This window comes from Anser brachyrhynchus, assembly GCF_964034855.1.
Source record: "Anser brachyrhynchus genome assembly, chromosome: 1".
NCBI lineage: Eukaryota > Metazoa > Chordata > Aves > Anseriformes > Anatidae > Anser > Anser brachyrhynchus.
In genome coordinates this window covers 81681629-81706762 of record NC_137694.1, presented here as the reverse complement: position 1 = coordinate 81706762, position 25134 = coordinate 81681629, and the positions used below count along the sequence as shown (strand labels likewise).

The following is a 25134-nucleotide window of genomic DNA, read 5'->3' as shown; positions in this document are numbered from 1 at the left end:
TTTCCCAGTTTCAGAGACTACTGTGATTACAGTAATATCCAGTACCTGGATTTATGAATAAAAAACACAGTGTAAATCATGACATGAAGACATGTAGTTGTTTGCCATGACTCTCCAGCTTTTTCTCAGTTCTCACCTTCTATCCCCCCCAGAAAAATCTTTTTTTTTTTTTTTTAATTTAAACTGAAGTGTGGATTTTGTCTATTCCATACCATGAAAAAGACGAAGATACTCAGCCTTTGCTTCTACTGTACAGCTGTTCTGTTAAAGGTTCTGGTAAAGGTTTCCCTTCCTTCTTTCCCGTGTCTCTTGCTTGTGAGTTGAAATATGAATGAACATTTTCAGCAACATTTTCCAGTTCTGCTAGAATGCTTCTGATAGAAGGAAAACCTGTAAACCAGAAGCTAAAAAAATAACCTATACAAATCTTTTCTCAAATTTTTAAAAATTGGAAAAATCAAATTTACAGAATGTTTCACTGAATTATTTTAATTAATTGACTTTTTTGCTGTCTCTTCAGGGGTTTAGTGAAAAGTAGTAATGGTAAACAGTAGTTGCTGGAATCAAAAAAAAAAAAGCAAGAGATGCAACATCACATACAAAGTCTGTTTGCTATATTGGAAAAAAAAAAAAGCTACATGAATGTACAACAAAAAGCATAAAATCCTTAGTGAATTACTGTCTCATTTTACATCCCCATAATCCAGCATCACCAATGTAAGTAAAAGATTTACCATTGGCTTCAGTGAATACAGAATAAAATTTATATATTTTAGGTGTTTTTTTACTATTTAAAATTTTCAGCAACACAGCAATGAGACGTAACCTTCTCCAAAAGACAGGTTCTCATTCTACAGCTATTCTCATTTTGCTAGATCTTAATGTTCTTGAATGCCTGAGGGACTCTATCTTCCTGCTTGGCACAGTTCTAAATTGGCTTAAATCATATTTATCCAACAGTTACCTGCATTATATTTTCAAGGGTAATTTGTGTCCTTCTCCTAGAGCATTTTCTTATGCTCTGTCGGGCTCCATTTTGGCCCTGTTCATATTCAGCATTCCAAAGCTGCCTGTACACAGGATTATTCATTGGCTTGATGCTGGTTTTCATTTCTATGCCGATAAGACACAGACCTATTTGTCAACCAAACCAGCAATTTCAAACTACACTATTACCATATTGACAAGCTGGTGACTACAAAAGCTTCTACAAGCATCAATTTTCTTCACTTAAAATCAAACAGAACAGAGCTGTTCATGACTGGCTCATGCCATCCACCCAAACCCACTTGAACTTCTAACCCATCTTTAAAATTCAACCCAGGTTCATTGGTTTAAAACCTTATGTGTTTTTTGATTGTGAGCTCTTCTTTCATTATTGCAGACAAAAGATTAAGGCTTCCTATTATTAGTTGAAATAAATGTGCTTTACTTATTACTCATTTATGTTTTTATGTTCCCTAGACTAGGATTATTTTAATGCCCAGCTTGTCGATCCAATGATGAGACCGATTATCAAATTTCATTTTGCATAGCAAATTCTGCTTCCAGGGCAGTGTATTGTTACAGACTAATGCACACTTCATACCTGCTGCTCTCTCACAGTGGCTACTATACACCACAAAATCTATTTAAGCTGTGGTTTTGTTTGTTTGTTTGTTAGTTTGTTTGTTTTTTCTGTTGCCCTACCAAGTTTTTCCACAAACTTTGACTTATTAGTAGATACTCATCAGGGGTCTGATCCTACCAAATTGAGTTAATGGAAGCTTTGTCACTGACTCCAGAAGAAATGAGCTGTAAGCTGACATAGCCTCTACTTGTGTTCTTAAAGCTTTAACATGCTGGGTGATGGCCTTCTGCTCATATCCTCTGACAAGAGAACATCATAAGTCTCTACCTTCTGTATAATTTTCAGAAAGACTTGTTGAATCTAAACTCGCAGATTCAGAAACCCTTTTCTGCCCCTGGATCCAGATGTTTGTGCACTCTGGCTATATCCTACATATTGAAATGAAACCTGGGTGTATTCACTATTTCTTAGCAGGCTCTGATTTTCTTCTGAAGGAATCCCATGTGTGACACAACAGGGCCTTCTCTCAGGGTGGCCAGACTACCAGCGCCAAGAGACACAGTTTAGCTGTGTCTGGTGAGGGCCTGAATATGCCACAAGCTGCATCAGGTTTTTCTTGTGTTCTGATGAGTTATGGCTTGTGAACGTGTCTTGGCTGTCAGCTACCAAGGACTAACAAGCCATTTAAATTATTATTATTTTTTTTGAATTATTTGTAGGAATCTGGACTAAGCATTCTCTACTATTCACTAATAAATCAAAAACAAGATAAAACCAAAACTACCTACCAATGTAACCACCCCAGCAAACAAACAACAGTAGTGCTAGCAGCTTGTTTTCTCAGGTAACCTTACTCAAACAAGGTTCTTACTTCTTGGATGGTGCTACTGAAGTCAGTGAAAATTCTTCACAAGAAAACGTACCTTAATTTAAGTAAGAAATGTTGGCATAGCAGAGTTGCCAGTCTACCCTACTGGCCTCCCTGATGGCATGCATTTCTGCTGTAGAGTTGATTACTGATTCTTGTAGTCACTCAGGTTTATGCACATTTGCTCTGATTTGAAGAGAGATCTAGTTTAAACCCTAATATTTCTGGTGATTTAGTTTTACAACCAATATTTTCTGACCTTTTTTTTTTTTTTTAATGAAAATTTGAAGGGTTTTGTCCTCAGGAATTGGCTTTTAATAAAAGACCAGAAATTAGACCTACCAAAACAGTGATTAGAACATTTCCTGAGAACACAGAAATTATGAGGTGAGTAATGGGGAAAGGAAGGATTTATGACTATCTCGCCACTGAAAATGAAGAGCGTTTCTCCTTTACATTATTAGGATCAGACTGCAAAACTTAATTGTTTATTGAATGTCTTTAAAAGGGTGAGATTTGCTGTACAAAGGAGTGCTACTTCTTAAAGGCAAAAGACCAGCTGTAGAACCCCTAAAAGTTGTAGCTAAGAATATGGTCCTACAGGGATTATACTGAAGATTAAAATACTTTGGCTCTAGTGACTGCTGTAATGAGAATATGTATAGAGATAAACTGACAGAGCTGAAAAGTATTTAATTTAGATGAGAGCCTACAAAAATTAATGTGAAAATGAGAATCGCTTAGAGGTAATAGACTGAGGGTACAGGATTCATTTTTGTAAGTGTTAACCTCATATTACAGTGTTATAATGTAATTAAAATGGCAACATTCTTTGTTTTGGGAATTTATTTTAAATTTCTAATTGCTTTATAGTTCCTAGGTTAGAAAAATTTTCAAGCAATTTCAGAGTGACAGAAGTCAAGGATTTTTCACAGCAATACAATGGAATGAGTGAGCTTCATTGTACTGAGCAAAAAGATTAAACAGCAACTTGTTTTAATTGTTGTCATTAAATTAAACTATTATTGAATATTAATATTTGTTCTCATCTGCATTGAATATGAACATAGAAATTCAATGATTTTTTTTTTTTCTAATAACCCAGTCCTTAAGAACTTGCCCCAAACTTCGAGCAGCATTGTTGTTCAAAGGCTTTGGCTGAGATCAGAGACAAGAAGGAAAAGAATGCAGACCCCTTCACAATGTCACAATGTTTTTACCTTTGAAGTCTCTGGGTTAAAGGTACGATTACTATTTGCTTAAAGAAGTGAGAGAATGAAGGATAAGATCATAAATTATAATAACAGACAAATGACAAATGTTTTGCATGAAGTGTATTTCACTGTCAGGAGAGAGAACGTTCTTCTAACAGATTTCCGAAGAGATTGGCAATTTATAGAGAGTCAATTAAAGGGATTTAAAACAAAACAAAACAGAACAAAAAAAAAAAAACAAACAAAAAATGATTTAACTGGGAATAAAGAAGTCATTCAGATTTTTTCCCTTTATTTTCCTCTACATTTCATACTAATGGTAGTAAATGTGCGCATTTTTATCCAAGTGTCAATAAATCCCCTAGACTCAAGCCTTGTACTGTACATCCGACATCTCCCCCATGAAAGCCTTTCATGAAAGCTTCTCTGTCATTCAAGATCATACTATTCCCTCCTTTATTTATTTCAGTGTCACTCAGCTCCATTCCACCAGCTTGGAAAAACGTCAAGAACTTTTATCTTCAGAGTCAGTTGCCAGTTCTGTTTAGTGAACAAGCCAGCAGGGACCTCTGGTGCCATCAATGCAGTTCAGTCAGTGCCCCTCTCTTTAGGGATGGAGTATATCATTATCCCGGTGGCTGGACAGAAAAAGTTGCATTTTTAGAATAGTTCTCAGGGAGCAGTTACTGGAAATCTCCTCCCTTGAGACAGCCTATTGGCAACAAGTTTTGCTGCTATGACATGAGGTATTGCATCAAGGCCCAATCCTGTCACTAATAAAGTCAGTGGGAAACATGCCATTCTTTTCAAGAGATTTCAACAGTATTATCATAGCAAATAGGAACTAAAAAATATACCTTGCATCTACAAATGCCAATGTAAAGCCATGTCACAAGCAAGAACGTCACTTTATGTCTGTTTCCAGACTTTGGTTTAAAGTCAGCCCCTTCCCCCAAAAAATAAAATTCACAGTTAAAAAAAATCCATATTCTTTCTTTCATATTACAGTATTTCCATTTTCAGATTTTGATGTGTTTAAGTTTGCATCTAAAAATGTCAAGAACAGGCTGTTTCAATGTTTGCAGGTTCGCCCCCCCAAAAAATAATAATAAAAATATTTTTCTCTAAAACAAAGCATAGACATTGTAAAGATTTAATTATTTAATGTAAATAATTTCTGATAGAAATGTTTACTTGAACCTCTTCCTTCATCAGCTCTAGTAGGCTTTTTGATTGTCAATAGACACATTACATAGCTGTGCTAGAAAACACTGATTAACTTGCCCAGGTTGAACGGAGAATTCAAGTTTATAGCAGATTCCAGACACACATTTTCTTGGCTGCAGTAACAGGTAACAGTCCCACTATCTTGGAGAGTAAAACTTTCCTTTACAGAAATGACATGGTCCTTGGAGACGTTTTAATTTTTTGTCATCCCCTTCCCCCCCCCCCCCCCTTTTGTGTGTGGGTGTGGGTGTGTTGGTTCCTTTTTTTTCTTTTTTTTTTTTTTTTATAGGATATTATCGTACTTGGCAATACTGGGTTTAATTCCACTTAAAATGACAAAACTGAATTGTCATCATTTTTAATGGGTAAAATCTACGCAGTTCATCAGAGGTGCTGTAAAACCTAATCAGAAATTAGACTGTAAAGTTAATAGGCCTATATTTTGTATAATGCTATTTTATAAATTTGGAGCTGCAGCCATTTTTGAGCTTCACATACAGTGCAATTAAGCAGTGGTGGAATCTTCAGTTTAGATGAATAACTCACGAAATAACTGGTACTCTGCACTCACTGACTGAGTGGCTGCCTTTTACTTTGAGTCACACAAGATCAAATCAATCAATTCCATGCCTGAGCTTTAATTTTAGTGTACTTACATACTGTAGCTGTAACCCATGGCATAATGTCCCCAAAATTTGTTTTTACACAGCAAGCATTAGGGATGTCTGCAGCACACGGTGTTCTTGTGTGCATCCTCTCCTGCCAGCCGAAACCAATCCCTTCCATTCAGAAAGGAATAAAGGGAAAAATGGAAAGGAGAGGAGAGACATGCTAAGGAAGGAGCTGGCACATACACACATGTAAGCATAAAGTCCAGGCCAAAGTTTCCCATGCCCAGAAAACAAAATTGGAAAATCCCAGGCGGGACTCCTTAGGGTTTTCCTCCTACTCCCAGCACGGGGGGGCTGTGTTTGTCGCTCCCCCAGCAGAAGCAGCCAATCTGGCTCAACATATATAATGTTATGTAATGCTGAAAGAGCCACTGCTGTTGACAGTGGAGGATGAAAAGGCGGCAATAAGCAGATAGCTAACCTGAATTCCCTATACTGAAATGATTCACTTCTAATGGCAATTTGCACCATTTTAACTCCGAGTACCTCCCATGTACTGATTATACAGTGTTACTATAAAACCTCAGGGTTCATCTGCAGAAACGTTTCTTACACTGGAGTTCTCTGTGGAGACATTCTTAGAAAAATTTGTATGAGAGGGAGATTAAATAGATAAGAGCATAAAAACAGATTATAGAATACATAGTCTTGTAGGTCGGCTTCAACTGGGGGGCAGAAGCTTAAACTCCTTCTACTCCTGCAGATCTCTGTAATACTGGACAAATTGCTTAGTCTCTTTGCACCTCAGCTTCCTAGATTTGAAAGTAAAGTAGTATCTTTTTCAACTCTTTCCCTGCCTTACCTAAACACACTGCAATACTGCAATGTTTCTTGCTTTGTTAGAGACACTGGCAGGCTGTCTAGCTATGGGATCTGGACATCAGTTCAACCTCCTAACATGAAACAACTAATTATTAATGTATTCACATTTTTCCTTTTGGATCTGATTTGACTTCTCTTTTCCTATAAATCCTGCTGTTCATACCAGCTCTATTTCCATCCCAAGAGAAAATAAACACTATTTGCCAAGAGCAAAAGAGCAAAATCAGGATTTTTTTTTAAACAACCTGATAGAAAATGTAGCACATTGGAAAAAAAATAAAATCTACTTTGAAATAAATAAATAAACAAACAAAGTGTTATCTCTTTATATTATTAAAGCCATTCCCTGAAGTAACCTTTGCTTATACCGTTAGTGCATGGTAATGGAAAACAAGGTGAAAGCCCCTGAAAAAGTACTTAAAGCAATAAATCTGCACAAAGAATACACTTTCTCTCTATCATAATTACACAGTTAAGAGGCCTTTGCTTTACTGGCAACAATTCAGAGCAACAGATTAATGCTGTCATCTTGTAGCTACTATTATAGAAATCACAGTTACACAATTTTCAAAGTGAGCAATTTTATGAAGTTAATTATAAAACATTGTTTATAATTTAAACCACACAATTAATATTATTCATAGGCAAGCATAATGGACCCTTTGTGTTGAATGATACTTTAAAGAAAAAAATATAACTGATTTTGCAGCTAAAATGATTGATTTATGAGGTAAAATTAAAAATGCTAAATATGTATCACTTGGCTACTCACCAGCTAAGTGGATGGGGGTAGTATGAGAAATGTCTATATATAACTAACTGCAGTGTGTGAGTATCAAGGAATCAGAGAAATTATTTAAAGTGAAACAAGGGAACTAACCTAGAAGTAAATGGTGAAGATTTAAGAAAGGCAATTGGCTATCAAGGGAAACTAGGCAAGAATTAGATCTTCTTGCCTGTAAAAATCTTCTCTGATGTAAGGTAATGGAAGCTTCATTCTCTGCAAATTTAAAACAGATGAATCACATGCTATCAAACTGAGAGTTGACATTCCAGTAACATTCTCATTAACATCTTGCCTTTTAAGTAGGTGGTGGGATTTTAAATGGTACCTGGTATGAGTAAGGGAAACTACCTGCCTCTAATGAAGGAAGGACCTCTGCTGTACCAAGGGACCCGACTTCTTGATACTTACCAAGAAGTACTGGAAGTACTTTCCATTTTTAATTCATTTGAGGAAGAAGAAAAAAAAAAAAGACCCAAGTGATGTCATTACACATGATGAATGTCACATCAGTTCACAGGCAGTTCCATTAAGAAGCTTTACACCAAGTAAAAATTCTCAGTTTAAATAAAAAACTATGCCCTACTGTTCTCTAGCTTTTATGGTGACAAATTTTAACTCAACAACAGATTGAAGAAGTCACTTGTTTTATTTCACCACATTTCTTTCCCTGAACTGATAGTTTAACAAAAACATATAAAATCATATTAATGTAAATGACAGATTTGGAAGAAACACACTGAAGCAATCCACTAAACTTGTTTGTTTGTTCCCCCCCCCCCCCCCAACAGGCTCTTCATTTACACTAACCAAAGGAGAATCTCAGTGAGTCACCATTAACTGAATTCTACAAACATCCCCCTATCCCTTATTTAAACCAGCCTGCTTCAGAAAAAAAATATATACACATCCATGAAACTTACCCTAGTAAAGTACAGTTTTTCCTGTCAAAGGGCAGAAAGAGGTGCATTTAGCAAGCATGTCTATATAATAAAAATTTGATCCAAATGTCTCCATATCAATAGTTCTGGACTGAAGCCCTAAAATTAAGGAAGTACCACATTTCTCTGAGACAGTGATGAACACTGGGCTGTAATCTGCTTTTAGGCTAAAACAGGCTAAAAAATATTTTTTCTAGATTGATAACTGCCACATATTTTGAAACAGAAGCAGCACGTATGGATCATACATTACCTTGATTTTAGATACCTGTGTCAAAACATCACGAAGCAAAAACTTTGCATCAACACAGAGTTTTTTATCCCTGATGATCCATACAAATCTTGTAATTATCTGCTGTTGAGCATTTGTATATATTCATCTATACTACATAGTTTTGCATATAAATAACATACGTAACATATATAGGATATAGAAAAGCAGTTGTATTTTCACTCAGATCCACATTACTGCCTATTCGAAGTTACGTTCTAGCTGGTTAAGTAGTAACCATAAGTTCATTTTAGAACTCAGCTTTGCATTTGTGATCCATTAACTCACTTGTCAAAGGAACTTGACCCTTCTCCCACCTGAACATTGACATACATTACAGGCTTCAGCTCTTCCTCTTTTGTCTCAATTTTTTCCCTCATACCTTATCAACTTTCTATCTCATTTTTTTTCATGGATTTTCGGTCACAAGTCTATAACGAACTTTCTGCATTTGAGTGTGTTTATACTCTTATGCCATGTGATGAAGTAACATTGTGAAATTCCAGAAGAAAAAGCAGACTAAGTGTACAGTATATCAATAATGTTTATAATATTTCATATATCAAACGAAATGGAAGTTCATAATATGCTGACACTATTGCCTTTTCTTTGGTACCTTGCAGCTTATCAGACCTGTAGCCACCAATCGGAAATGTCCATACTTACTGACAGTTCTGTTCACTCACTCTACTGGCTGAGATATGATTATAATCTCCCCAGAGAAAGAACAGCCACTAAGCACAACTTGATAACTAAGAGAAAGGAAAAGTTCCATTTATCAGTCTAACAAAATACTAATGTAAGACCAGTTTACAAGTAAATGGCCGTAGTTGTGAAAAAACAACAACAAACAAAGCCACACCACATGCTCCCCTAAAAAAGGTAATGTATCTACTATTTTAGATTTCATTTGTTATTGAATAGAGTACAGTCTACTACAGATGACCTGGTGGCCTTCTAGGATTACAGACTAGAGCACGGGCTATTCAGCCCAAAGGTTAGGGCCCATGTCCAGAACTGGGAAAGGAGCCGAACATTCATAGCCAAAAATCAGGATCCAGAAAGTCAAACCAAGGGTCAGCAGCCAGAGATAGGAATAAGCATCGACACTAGAATCATGAGCTAAAATAAGAAACCTACAAGAACTAGTACAATCACAGGGCACAATGCAGAGGTGTTTTCAAAAGTGTATGTTGCATGATGGGATGTGCTCAGGTTCTGCCTCATAGACCTGCTTCTGAGTGACCAGCAGATGTGCTCCAGCTAACCCCTTAAAAAGGGCCCAAACTGCTGAGAACCTGATTAACTGCTGCGGAAGAAGGTCTTATCCCAGATTAGCAATACAGAGGATAATGTGAAGATAAGGCAGCCATGTATCAGTGTAAATGGTGCGTGCAGTATATATTTGCTTTAATCATGCTGCAAATAAGCCAGCCATCTACCAGTCCAATGCTGGTGGATAAATAGTCTGCATTAGCCAACGGGCATAGTAAGTTAGTTGAGTGTTCCCACTCGGTTCTCACAAACTTGACGGCTGGCTGTAGTGGATGTACTCGTGCAGAGGCTGAGCCCGCATAAAAATCCTTCTCTCTGCATCACAACTGTGATTAGTCTTAAAACAGACTCTGGGTTAAATGAGCTCTTCTTTGACCATTATGATTTGGAGAGGAGGTACTGAGGACCTGACAGTGAGGTGGAAAAGCTTAAAAACCTCTTGGGATTTAAAAAAATAATAATAATATTCATATACCTTAAGCATATCTACAAGAAAATCCAAATGGATAGTAAAACAAGCACCACTATCTTGTTGCATCAAGATACGTGCAACTGCAGGCATTTTTTCCAGGAAATATAAAGCAAGTGAGCTAGCTTTCTACCCTTCTGAACTGACGAGGTGTTGAAAGAGATGGAAACTCTTTTCTCTATATTATACCTGTTGGATAGATTAATAGAAGGCTACTATTACTGTTACTGCTGATGCAGCAAGTTTCAGGAGCATTACATCTGCATACCACTATTAAATTAATTACTAACATGCACCTTCAGAATCTGTTAAAAGGAATGAATTAAAACAAACAGATCAATGTTGCACTAGCATGAAACTTCTGAGTTCTGATAAGCCTTTGACCTTCCTAAGACTTAGTATTGCTGCAGAGAGCAGTGCCAAATTGTCAGACTGGACTTCCACCTGTAATTTTGTACGTGTGAAGCAGCAGTGGAGGACGTTTTTTACGCAACAGGACCCAGAGTGAAAAGTGCAGATTAGAAGATAAAGGATAAATCCTCTCCCTTTGGATTTCCCCAGTGAAAAGTTTGCTTTACCTTGGGCTAATACCTTCACCCTGCCAAATCAGAGGCCTTTATGCTACTGGGCTGCTAGCATGCAAGGAAGGACAGCTCTCCCTTGTACACTTCTTGCAAGGACCAGGAGAAATCCAGGCCCTGCATGCTCATGGGCATAGTGACTCTCTCGCTCCTTAAGAATGCAGTTTTCTCAAGGAAAGCAGCAACTTCTTTGCAGAACAAAGCAGGTTGGAAATCAAAGAGGAAAGTCTGAAGAAAGTCTGAAGAGGAAACAAGGCTCCGTCATGCTGGATTGCATTAGATTCAGGGGAAAGAGTAGCTTCTTCATCTGTTCCTAGGCAGTGCATAGTGCTTTCTAGATTCAGGTGGAAATGAACTGTCCACGAATGAAAAAGTAAAGCTAAGGCAAGTGAAGAAGGAATTAGTTGTGGCTGGAGTTGGAGGGCCTGGTGTGCAGGAGCATAGGTTACTGTACAATAGGTTTTGTGAGGGCTGGCACAGTGACCAGTGTGAAGGACTGCTGCCTGTGCCGTAGAGAGAGCCCAAGGGATGGGGCAGCCCTCATGGCCCTGAGCAACCAGCTCAGCAGCAGAGTGATCCAGGACTGTCCTGAACCCTTTAGTGTAGCATCCTAGGTCCAAGTTCAAATTCCTTCCTGCCATGGCTCCAAAATTCAACTACCTCTGACTGAGACATCAAAACCAGCAGCTATGAAGCACATCCCCCTAAGAAGAAAGGGTGGAATGGGCCATGAGCTTCTCATGAGTTTTGGAGCCACTGCTTCAGAAAAGCTGCATGTCCCTGACTGGGGCATTCTCCACTGCAGCAGTGCAGCTCCTTACCATGATAGTTCCCATTAAACTATTGTAAAATATTAAATTTAGATTAGGTATATAAGGTATTTTAGGCACCTAAGAAATTAAATATGCAAATATTTTGCTGTGGGTCAGACCAACAGCATCTATCTTCAAAAAAAAAAAAATCTTGAGGATTTTTTTTTAAATGACCTCACCCTATTTTTCCACATGAAAGAAAAATATTGTCTGACTTCCTTCATAGCATATTCTACATCTTATTGACAAATCACTTATGACACTAATTTATTAGCATAAAAATATTACTACACTCAAGACAGCCTGCTTTGATTTACTACACCGTATGTTTTCATATGCCAAGGTCCTATCATCTCTGCTTGATCATTAAAAGTTCCATGGCTTGCCTCTCTTTCTTTTTTTTTTTCTTTTTTTTTTTTTTCTCTCCTTCTCTCAATAGACAGAGTTTTGCCCCGTTGCCTTGGCTAAAATCCTGAGTATCAGACTGGCTTTGCAGCTCAGAAGCTGAACTGATGTATAAGAAACACAATATGGGTTTTTCAGAGCCACATTCTTTACAACAGCACCTTGCCACTAAAGTCTGTGGCAAAGTAGGGAGAAAAAGAGGTGTGTAAATACAGAAATGTAAAATTTAATAACAATTAGGGACAAGATGCTTAAGGTGCAACATGTTTTCTATCCTCTTTATGTGCAAATTAATTCTATTACATGGGGAGGAAAGGGATGAAGTTAAATACACATATCACTGTTGCATACATGTCTCAGGGGGGATTTCTGCTTATTTCTGCTTACCATTTTGTGCAAACGTTAGCAGCCACTTCACATAAGCCAGACCCTCTGTACCCAGAGACACCTGATGAATCCCATGGGAGGCAGAGACATGGAGAAACATAGGAGTGAAAGCCTTTTTGGATTTGGCATCATTTTATTACAAAGGAGATGGCTAGCTAATCTGATAAATTGCTGTTCCAGGATCTTTTCTCTTTCACAGATGTGCCTCCACCTCTTTCACTTCACTATGCCAGTCATACACAGCTAGTGACTGACTGCTGATACTAGCCAAGGCAAGTAACTCCTGCACTGCTAATATTACAGGCTAAAAGAATCCACTCAGAAAGCATATCAAATATAGAGAACCGGAACTAACATTCAAACCTAAGCTGTATCCTTCACATAAATTGATCTGGTATTTTGAAAAAGAAATCAAAGTCTCATTGACCTACAGCTTGTGGCTCAGATGAAATCCATGAAAAATCAATTGGCTTATATTTAATTCAAGGCATTGTTTGTTTTGATTTTTGAAGGAAAAAGAAAAAGATACATCTTAACACTCAAGTTAACCCATTATTTTATCCACACTCCACTACTTCAGCCAATAATAACTGAAACCAAATAAGCCCAAACAATTTCACTATTTAAATGAGCTATATAAGTGGGATATGAATAAAAAGTTCAGAGACATTTTTAAATCTTTCATGCATTCTCAGATATTTTTATGCACATTTCAGCAAATGCAACTTTAGCCATAGCAATAAATTTGAACACCCACTGTTGGTGTAATGTATACCTACTGGACTCTCAGCCAGATCAGACCATGCTATAGTTTATTTCCAAAGAGTATTTTCTTATTTTGTCTGAAAAGTAAACAATTCATTTGCTTACAAGGAAACAAGTTTGTCTTTGAATAGAGAAAATAAAAGCACAGTGAAGGTATACATTCTGCATAGGAAATAGCACAAAGTTTTTGAAATATAAAGAAATATATCAAAACAGTATATAGATCTAAGCACAGTTCATGTAAATAAGCAAAGGCTAACTAGCTAGTGATGGTTTAAGTCACATTATGAAACACACCATATACATGCAGGCACGCACCTTAAAAGCTGCAAGGAGTACACTTTCTTATTGGTTTGGATCTCCACGCTGCCCATCAGGAGGCTGATAACATACTGACATGCCCTAATGTTCTCCCTCCTGTCTCCCATCCCCAACAAATCTTACAGCGCAATATATACCCAGCTGCTTCAACCTCTTATTCTGAGACAGAAGCTTTAATAGGAACTTTGTACACGTATATATCAAAAAAGTCAGCACATCTTGCTGTCACATACTCTATGCATTAGGAAGCTTATTCTGTCCTAGGACTGCTGAGATATTTGGCAAGACAGACAGCCAGTCTCTGTGTCTCTGTGATGGCGTCTGCACTACTGCGGATTTGTCATGTAATTCATTGAGTTGAACTTAGCACATAAATTTTCAGTTATGACTAAAAAGTTAGAAAATTCTCCACAGATCAAAACTGCACATCCATACTGATAGTCAAGGAGTTTTCACTTTGGGGAACAAAGGATCAAACCCAGAATGCAAGAGTGACAAAGAAAGGAAGAATAAGTGAAAAGAAATATTGGTAAGAAATAAATTGTTTTAACTCTTAAAGATCTTCCTATTTCTGCTCATTTTCCAACAAAATATCATTAAATATTTAAGTCACTGCCACCTTAGATGGCATTTTACAGAGATTTTTTTGATAACTGAGATCCCAGTAAACCAAAAGCTTCCACCACAGTCTGAACTCTGAAATGAAGACTAGCATCTCCACAATAAACTACAGAGCTCTGTCCTTAAATACATCACATCGGTAACTACAGCAAACCAGAGCCCAGGTCCTGACAACAAACAAGTTCATACAGAACCTTCCACTTGACACAGAAGTAACACAGATCTGTGTTCTTGCAGTAATCTCGTGTCAACCAGAAATACCAAAAGCAACAAGGTGCTTTCATAATAAAGATTTGAACCTCTCGCCAATATTATGCCATAATTAACATATTGCAGACAAAATTGATCATTTTGCTTAGGATTTGTTTTTTAAAGGAAATATTTTGGTCATTATTTTACATAGAATAGGCTGTGAAATAGGACTGAGGGAGGTTCTGGACAGTGTAGTATTTAACCTAGATGGAAGCAAAAAGCATTACTGTTTGAACAACTCTTTTGAAGAAGTTTGTCAAAGTTCTTACCGAGCAAATATATGTATACCTATAAAAATCATTTCATTTCAATTCACTCTTTCCTTCTAATTTTGTAACAATGTGTTCGCTACTCTAAGTGAAGGTGTATTAGTTTAATTATTAACAGCTTATAAAGTAGTGAACTACCCAGAGATTTTTCTTAACATTTAGCCAGTGTACCTTTTAAAAATCTGAAATACAAATATATGTATTTAAATTAAGTGGTTATGTCTAAAAGTCTTTATGAAAAAAAAGGCATAAATATAGCATCAAATAATAGATGTCAGTTTGCTGTACAGAGCATCTTAAGTATCTGTACCAGTACTTCCTTCCTGTTACAACACAACCTGCATTAGGAAGGAGCAAGGAGGGCTTGGGGAATGGGGGGGGTGGGGTGGGTGGTACCTTAACTACACCAGCAAAATAAAGCAGTAAACCTTCAGCTGCATACAAGCCTTCTTGCTCCAACACTCCAACATGGAGCATGGACAAGACTGATTGCAGAAGGCATGCAGAAAAGAAACTTTCTGAAGGTGGAGAGCAAGAACAGCAACAGCAACAACAACAAAACCAGAAACAAATATAATGCCTCACTGCAATGGCAGCTGTGCCAATCCTATTTTGCACTAATCTTGTTTGTTTTCTTCCAGTATACCTGCCAAAGGAAATTCATTTGTATTTTGTTAAGACATCTGAATTTGAATGAGAAGAGGGAAGCTAGACTGCAGGAGGGCTTTTCTGGTAGTCATACTTGAAGGGGTGAGAAAGGGGCCAGGGAGTGTCTAATCTGAAAATAAAGCAATTCACAGGCACATGTTCTTAGTGCAATGATAATAGGTTCAAGATAGTAAAAATAATAATGATAATAAAAAGCAAATCATATCTGCAAGCACACACCCTTTATCTGTGATTTCTTTTTCCAAGAGAGGCAAGTGACTAAAGTACTCTTCTAAGGGACTCAGCCCCTCAAATAAAATCTGATTTCGACTTACCTGCTAGGTTGGTCTCAGTGCTAGGATCCTGGTAGACCTTCAGCCAGTCAGTACCAGTGCAGTCCTACTCCACGCTCTGGTTCCTGGTTCAGATAGGCAACAGGTGGGATGATTCTCAAACTATCTGCTGAGAAGGTAAATATGTAATTTTAAATAAATGCAGATAGACCTAGGCCAAAAAATATTTTTTTTAATTATATTTCTGACTCAAGCCTTTCCTTCAAGCCAGTGGACATGGACACGGTCATGAAAATTCAAGGTGGGGTGGTGGGAGGAGAAGATACAAACATTCATCTATCTACTTCTGAACAACTTCTACCTTGCAAGCCTGGTCTAAGTTCCTGTTTTGCCTGATTTGGACTATGTACCTTTACTTCAGCTTACTGGCCTTGCCAACACAACCCTACTAACCACAGGGCTATACAAAATCTTCTTCCTCCCATTATACCTTCCCCTATAAATATGCTATTAATAAAAGGTGGCCAATGCCAAGAGAAAGGAATGAAAGAAACCCACTTCACAGTAGATAATAGCCTGACAGGGCCAAATTTTTGGAGGAGGCAAGCCAAGGCTCTAATCTGCAGTTACCATCTAGCAGAACTATGTCATCCAAAAGACTTCTAAGAGTGCAGTGAGAAATATACATGCTTTATACCTGTTAATTTCATCATCTTTTCCTTACCTTATGTGTGTTTTCAGTAGCCTACTGTACTGGAGAGAGTAATGACTCTAGTCAGATTTTCTTAGGAAACAGAGATTTCAAGGCCAGATGTAGTAAGTCTAGCAAAGAGATGCCAAAGATGTGACAGACTAGAGTGCAACTTTGGCAGTAGAAGCCACAGAAATTCTTATTTACAGGCGCTGCTATGTCAAGGGTTTGCATCACTGCAGACCAAACTAATTATGGATATGCACCACCAGAGTCACTACTTACTAGTAGTCTCGGTGATTTAATTTGATCACTATACTGGTTGCATGGAGACAGGAGACTAATAGGAAGAAAAAAAAAAGAAAAAAAAAAGAATACTCCTGAGTTTATCAGCCTAGGACAGGAATGGAACTGCTTGTTATTTCTCCTTCCACACATCCTCCCAGAAAGGGCTCAGCCATCATAATACTGCCAAACACTGGAGAAAAGGAGGTAATATCTCGTCACCACTAAGCTCATATGCCCATCAGAAACCTTGCAACACACAGTCTGGAGCATTAGCTGTATCTCCATGGGCTCCTAATCACCAGATGACATTTTGTCTCTGATTAGCCTCTGAAGTAAATTGCTCAGAGGTAGAAGGTTAGATCTGGGGTGATAATCAAAGGGTAGGAGCAGCTCATCAGGGAAGGCTCCTCTGGTGTTTGATGGGCACCTGAATGTTTGTGGGAAGGGAAAAAATCATTGTATCTAAGCACATGTCTTTTGGCCCAGAAATGATGTTTTTGGCTGCTATCATCGTTCCTTGTGCCCTGCTTTAATTGTAGCTCTCAATGTTTACATTTACTGAATCCAGAGAAAGAGAAGCTATGATATGAACAGGGCTAGCCTCTGCTGTCTGAGAAAGCTTTCTGAGCCTCCATGTTCCTTTCAGGGTAGTGAGATGACAGCAGTCTGCTCAGACCTGTGACATGCCACGGGTGCTGAGCACTGAAGACATGGTTTACCACCCATGGTTTCCCATTCTTTACTTGAGAAAGGATATGGTAGCAGATAGGAAACTTTTCTCCATCTCCAATACAGCTACAGCATTGCCTGATACAAATTTCTGCAAAGGTTTTTGTATCAGCCTTTGCTCTCAGGCATCAGTGCTGAGGTTTCCATTCTCACTCAGGATCCCTGCTTGGTAGAGGAACCTTTGATACAACCACAGCTAATCAAAAAAAGCTGCAAAGGTGGGTTTTGCACGGAGGCATATCCAGCCCTTCTGAATAAGAAAGTTGGGGTTAGTTTCATAAAAAGCCTTTGATGGAGGAGAAAAAAGGAGGATTTGAAAGCAGGATATCCAGAGATACTAAGTTCGCTGCACCCCCACAATGTGCAACACAGTTACCAGGACACAAAGGAAACACATGAACTAATGGATTCTGTTTTTTTTTTGCGTGTGTTTTTTTTTTTGTTTTTAATTTAAAGAGTTCAGTTTTGCATCTGTGTGTACAGAGAATTAGTTCTTTTGCTTCATTTTCCTTCATTTAAATAAATTGCAGGAGGAAGGAGAATGAAAATAGGCACAATTTCCTGTATGCATCATTTTACTAGTGCTCCTTCAGTGGGTTTTGTTTAGGGTAGACTATTATACAGCACATTATTTTTAAACAATTCAGTCACTCCTTCCCCAAATGTTCCTTCTTTAATGAAATGTGACACATCTGAAAACAGAGTGGGAAGTTTTTGTTGTTTGTACTTATAATCTTAAAACAACTATTGCTCATCCAAACAGTGCCAGATAGCAGAGCAGACAGAGCCAGCAACCCTTCAGACACTGAACTTTGAACTTCGGCCAGCCCTTGCCCTGGCCAGCCCTGTGACAGGAAAGCAGGCAGACTTTGAACCCCGGGTTCGGAGGCCGTGGCAGGGCTGCGAGCAGAGCAACAGCTGCTCTTTGCCACACGAACTTTGTACTCGGACACATGCACATTTAATCTCTATAACAGAGCCTTTGTTTTATTACTTATTAACATCTCCTCCTTAAGTAAAGTTCTTTGTTAGTGAGGCTTTAAAGCATGGCATAGGGTGCCTCCCACCCTCCCTGCCAAAAGCCCAACACTCAGCTTGATAGGATTACATTAACTATTAAGAAGTGCAGACAACAGAGGTTAGACTTTGTGCACCTTCTGAACACCATGGATATTTGTTGTCCGTGCTCTTCTGAGTGACTCAGTTGTAATAACCAGAGCTAATTAGGGAAAGCAGGCAATATTCTGGGGCTTGCCTTCACAGAGATCGCATCTTCAGATGATACCCCCAGTAATTCAGCCTGCAGCAACATCCTGCTTTATTTTACAAATTAGATAAAAAAATAAAATAATGGCAAGAAAGTGTCCGCCCACTCACATTTACTAGCTTTATTTTACTAAATTATTATGGGATCTCAGAGGCCTTTTGAAGCTGTTTTATATTTGTACAGCATTTTGCTATTGCTTTTACTATGGAGCGGTGTTGTGCTTAGCTTCTGTGTATTTCACCATAACATTTGCTAACATGCACAGCACAGCACATCCACGGAGAAGATATTCAAGGCCCAGATCCACCTGTATGCCATCCGTTTGTTAGCCTTCACTGAAATAAAACTTTGAACAGAAACAGAAATGAAGACCAAGGGGCCAAAGAAGATGCTTAAACCACTTTTGTGCCACAAGTGAAAGCTGAAAACATACATATGCATTTCTTGCAACAACACCTGGGAACAGAAACGTACTAGAAGATACTGTCAGTGCAATACTGTATCTTTTTTGTCATAACAATACAGCAAAAAAGATTAAGAAAGTAAAGGTTTCCTGAGCAATTCTTCAAATACAACTAGAATAAAACAAATACTAGAAGTATATCGCCTTTGGCTACAGCAACCACAAATATTTGTCACATCCTCTTTGAAAGAAATTATCTATAAACAGAGAGATCACAGTTACACTACTCCTATTTTTCATCACAACCATCTTTTCAACGTGATTTTTTTTCCATGCCTCCTTGGTCAGCTTTTTCTCCCGTTTTTCTCTTCCATATGAGAGGAGAGAACTCCCCACCCCACCAAGCTATTCTTCCTTTTTGTTAACAGAATGATTAAGGAAAAAAGAAAAAAAAAAAAGGAAACTTTCAACTACTGTTTAAAGACAGGAGAGAAGAGAATAAATTGGGTCAAGAGGTTTTGAACCATTCCATTTCATGGATCTGGTCTGCCAGGTCTCTCAGGTGCTGTTGGGCAGTTCCTGAGTTTCCCTGAGAAAAGCCTATGACTGCGTATTTAGGTTTCTTTGTTTACTCACAAACTTCAGTTCACCACTTTGAAAGCACCTCACTGATCTAACCCTAGAGTTTGATTTGCATACTTTGCAGAGAGCAGAGTGACAGAATTTGACAGTATTTCTTTTCTTGTGTTGACACTGACCTCAGTAACAGTACTGCCAGCCCTTCAATGGCTGCAAAGCAGCTGGCATAACTACAAGAATGTTATGCCTTATTATTTTGCTGTTTCAGACCAGTAAGCCATGATCTCTTCTCTTTAAGGTGCCCCCATTCACACTGTTCATGTCTTCTCACCTCACCTCTGGAACGCTGCCCTCCCATCACATGGGTCTATCATGATGATCATGAGATTTATCTGTTGCTAAGAATATACGTGATCATTTCGAATAGATCCTACTTTACTTCTGGGTACAGGTTCTGAATGGTGATAAACAATTAAGCTCTTAGGTTGATTCTGGATAACATCTTCCTGCTCTTTGCATCACTTCATCAAGGGCGTTGGGCCCTTGTTTACGAGGGCAGGCACAAAGATCTGTGCCATTTGCTTGGCTGAGGACAGTCAGAGACATGAATTTGAATAAAGTTAAGCAAACCATAACAACCCTGTGAACAAAGCAGGAAGGCCTCTGGTAAACCACAATACCTTTAATTAAAATAAATAAATAAAGAGGTAAACAAACTTGGAAAGAGTGCAGAGAAGAGCAACAAGAATGATTTAGCTCTGGAAAAAGAGAAGACTCTTTCCAATGAGACATTGAACTAAATGTATTTTGCTTCAAAGAGAAGATTATAATCTTTAAGAGAGTAGACAAGAAGATATTTCAGAAGACTGTAAATTAGTGGGCAGACATGCAACACAATCCAGTATTTGCAAGTTCAATCTAGAGATAAAAAGCAGTGTTTTAAGTATAATTAGCTACTGAGGTGAATTGTCAAAAGATGCAGTAAATTTTCCATCACTAAGAAAATACTTTAGTCACTGTATGCTTAGCTTATACTAGATCCCAGAAGTCTCAGTCAACACAGGCCCAATAAACTTTAAGCACAAGCAATCCCCTCTCTCCAAAAATTGTGCCTGTTGCTAATTCCAAAGTAGATGATTTTTTTCCTGAGTAATTTGAGATGGGAGAATCATGACAAGTGGATAATTAGTGTATACAACACCAGGTCACGTAGACATAATATATGTTACACTAGCAGTTCTCAGCCCAGTGCTTCCATAAAAAGAAAAAAAAACCCTAATATCTCAATTCAGATTAAAATAAATAAATAGAAGAAAAAACAAAACAAAAACAAAAACAAATAAAAGAAGAAAACAAAAAAGAGTGTCACTTTATATATAATTTTAAAAACATACAAAATTGTGTATAGTGTTGTAATACGTTTATTAGAGCCAGAATCCACCACAGACTGGAAAGGTTTCAGACTAGCATTCTCAAGCCCTCTACCAAATCACTCTCAGAACATTTCATTATTGTTCTACACTCTAAAGTAAAAATATAACTAACAGAAAATTATTTTTCTTTCTGGTCCTCTAGGAGTTTATATGGATGGTTCCTATTAACACTAATCAGAGTTAAGGGCAGAAATCCCCTGTAGACAACCATGTTGTCTGGGGATACATCCATAATTAATATGTTCTGAGATTCTAATTTTGAAATAAAGTAATCAGGCTTAAGATGAGTTATATTAAGATCAATAAATCTGTGACTGAATATTTGCCTATATATATATACTGTATCCGATGTCAGACCAATGTATAGTTTACAAGACAACTTCAGATAAAATAAGTTATATCTTAGTTGTATTTGGAAGCATGAAATACAAATACAGAAGATGAAAAAAAAACCATGGTGGGGTTTATTTTCTTCTTTTTGTTTCTTGCTCTTCTTTGCAGTACATCATTACTGTAAGTATTAATGTTCATCATTGTTCTTTTTCACATCATAGTGCTCAGACTCAGCAGAGCTAACATAATCCTAACACTTCTGATTTTACAAACTAAAATTACCATGCAGCATCATGGGAATATTTGTAATATGAAAGATCTGGAGCAGGGACCTTCTGACAAGTACAAGGAGGAGAGAAGAGAAAGCTAGATGGCTTGAACATGAGTGGCTTTGTGAATAAGTGACACTGTAATGGGATAAGGAATGCAAAATAAAATGATGCCAACAGAATTTGGTTTCAGTATTATTTAAGATTTCTGTCACTGAAAGAGACATTTTCAAGTCTGTCGCTGCTGAAGCTCCAACACAATTGATGCCCAAGTCATACATAATGTATTATACAACACAGCATATTAACTCAACTTCAAAGTGTTAATATGTCATGAAACTTAATTCAGATATCACAGATTATGCAAAGGAGATAGAGATGTGGAAACACTCTCTTGTTTCTCAAAAGTGTCAGCCAGTCTTTGCTTTGTGTCCCAGTCCAGGACACAGAAGTAGCTCTCTCCATGCCTCTTTCACAAGGTGAGTACTGAGTGGCTCTCTACCCCTGTATTTTTGGCAAATAGATTCTCTACTGAGGGTAAAATGATGCATTCCAAAAAAGAGCAGAAACCTTAAAATATGAGAGAACAGCCCAGGTTTTGCTGTGCCACAGATGCAGATACATTTTATGATGTGGAGGTGGAAGTTGTATAATATGAACACAGAAGGATTCCTTGTTTTCTTTATCTCCAAAAAATCAAAATCCTAGCTTTAGTGCTGTATGGGTAAAGAATCCCATAATCTCTGAATGTCCCTGAATCGAGGGCAGTGATGCATACAAACTATTTTCTTGACTGGCACTTGGGTATAAAGAGTGCAAGCCTTTGTTTCATTATCTCAGCTGGGAATGGCGTTATGTGGAGAGTCACCTAATGTCCCCGTCAGCTGAGAATGGAGTCCATGACAAGGCACAATACTTAAAACGGAGGTAGAGATCTTCTCTCATTTCCACACACACTGTTTCCTAGTCTCTAACTAAATTATCTCTCCCTGTGACCTTCCAGACTTCTTTATACAAACCACTACAAAAGGAGACCATAAATAGCCTCAATGAAAATTATATCACAAGCAGCAGAGGGAAAGCATCCATAGGAAGCTTTGGCTTATGGCATGAAGTCTGAAGGGAGGATGCAGAGAAAACAGAGCCAGGCTATTTTCAGTGGTGCCCAGTGACAGGACAAGAAGCAGTGGGCACAAACTAGGACACGGGAGGTTCCCTCTGAGTGTCAGGAAGCACTTCTTAACTGTACGGGCGACAGAGCACTGGCACAGGTTGCCCAGAGAGTCTGAGGACTCTCCATCCTTGGAGACATTCAAAAGCTGTCTGGACATGGTTCTGGGCAGCCTGAACTAGGCTTAAATACTAAATACTTAATATAGAGTACCCTGTATCATCCATTTTCTTTTGGTGCGTTAACTTCTGACAAACCAGCTAAGGCTTTTAAAGAATGTAATTATAATATACTGCTAAGCAAAATACTTCATGATTTCATTCTGAAATTCTATAGGATTCCTGTGGTTTGAAGCAAGAATTCAAAATATAAAACAGACTGTTAGAGAAGTGCCTTTTTCTTTGTGAGGCAAACATCAACGTATTTTTAATTAAAACACAACTCACACACATTCATGCACAAAACCCCACAAAACAGCCAGAACACCCCAATTCTTGAAATTTTGAGGAATCTACTTACAGTTAATGAACTATGTGAGTTTAAGCCCTCTTTTTATTCTTCATAATAAACTGATGCTTTCATTATTCAGGCTGAGGGAACACACTCACAAGAATAGATTGAATTTAGACTAGCTGGACAGTTCAGTGGATTTAGAGGCAAAGTAAAATAAACTGGGACAATAGATGAAGGCCAAGATTCACTGTAAGAAGGCAGGCAATATATACTAGCTGAGACAGGACGTATCCCTCAATGGCCAGTGTGCACAGAATGGGGAGAAATGAAAGCAAAAAGATACTGCCTGCAGAAGACAGCTCATGGAGAGAAGCTTTGTATAGGAGAGAGATCCCACATGTAGTAGAAAAATCTTGATATTACTTAAGAATACTCAGAAGTAGCAAGGAGTTGTATTTTGTGTCCTTTTGTAATCCTATGTCTTGTAAATTGGAAAACCTACATGATTAAAGCTTTGACAAATAGGGTGTTTTAGTTACTGGGACCCCTTAATTCTCAAGGACTAAGGCTGCTCGACCATGAGTTTCCACACACAGAAGGATACTTGACTGTAGGCACACTCGGAGCCAGGTCAGGGTAGGGGGTTAAATAAGGAGCTCCGAAGACAAAAAAAAAGAAAAGGTCAGAATTCACAGGGCCCACAGACTGATAGCAAAATTCAACCAAAATACAGGAGGAAGATGTTTACCACAGATTCTGTAGGCACTCAAGTGCATTACAACCCATACTGATGACTCCCTTTGCACTGCTGACATCTACTAAAAACATTCCTTCTGTAAACTCACCTTTCAATACTACCAATCCCCAGAAATGCACTTCTAAAAAATATGATTCATAATTTAGCAGGCTCTACCCTGTTACTAATACACACCACTAAAGAGATTGTTTTCCATAACTTGGCCAGATTATTTGAAGACTCCATCTAACATACAGAAATATGGGAAACTAAATCATATTCACTCTTTGATAGAAGTAAAGAAATAAACACTAACAAAATGAGGAAACATCAAAACACGTCACCAGATCATACTTAACAGTCAAGTTCTCCATCAGGTACTTCACCGGGCATCCAGCTCCAGCCTGCACTCGCCAATGTACTTCTTTCTGGTTCCTTCCTGGCAGGAGCTCCAGGTTCTCCTCCTCTCCCTTCAGCCAAGCAGAGTGTCCTGATCTCTCTTACACGTTCCTCACGAGAGCTTACTTCCTACTTTCTCCTCTAATAGGAATCCCATTCCAGAGCTTCTGCCAAATATGGCTGTGAAGGCTTAGTTTTCCTATCCCCTGTTTTCTGCAATTAGACTTGGGATTTAATAGAAGACGTAGGATATGTAATTAAGACTTAGGGTGTAATAAAAGGGATGCTTTTATTTTGGTGTTTAAATTTTCTGCTCTACTGTGACTGTTTTAAATTTGTATTTCTATCATTCTCTAATTAGCATCTCTCTTCTGTCTTTAGGCTGGCTTTTCCTGTTTATAAGACTGTGGTAAAACATCATAAATCACTTAACCTACAAAAAATGATTGTACTAACAATTTACAAAAGTTGCAATTATAAATTTGCTCTCAATACTATATAGAGAATAAAGATGACAATAATTCTAACAGAAGATGGATATGAGAAAGGGGTTGCTTGAACAACTGAGACCTTTTCCCACATAGAGAGTAAAATTTCTGGGGACTTCCTCACAGTAAATAAAACAATCTCTATGAGGCTAATTAGTTCAGGTGTGGCAGTGGGCTGATGAGTCTAGAAGGTGGTTCACCTGTAGTCAGTTCAGGTATTCACCCACCACCAAATAACTTGAACATGTTTCCTCCATCTCGCATGCTCCTAACATAGTTTCTGCACACATCCTAGCATGGAGGAAAAGCAAAAGCACAGGAACCAAGACAGTAGGCTCACCAGGACCAAAAGCAACCAATCAAAAAGGTAGAAAAGGCAAAAAAAATAATGGTGATGAGGAACACATAGGTGTAATTTCCCTCCAATTC

At 38.0% G+C, this 25134-nt stretch overlaps 1 protein-coding gene across 2 annotated transcripts in view; it reads right to left on the bottom strand.

Moving 5' to 3' along the window:
• The window catches only part of NRIP1 (nuclear receptor interacting protein 1), a 109650-nt gene extending 84861 nt beyond the window's left edge, over positions 1 to 24789 (bottom strand). For both annotated transcript variants that reach the window (XM_080607425.1, XM_080607419.1), the window contains exons 1-2: positions 24173 to 24789; positions 15509 to 15635 (exon numbers count right to left, since the gene is read on the bottom strand). The gene's annotated coding sequence lies outside the window, so the exon portion shown is untranslated. The remainder of the gene's footprint in view (positions 1 to 15508; positions 15636 to 24172) is intronic.
• Positions 24790 to 25134: the final 345 nt, after the last annotated feature.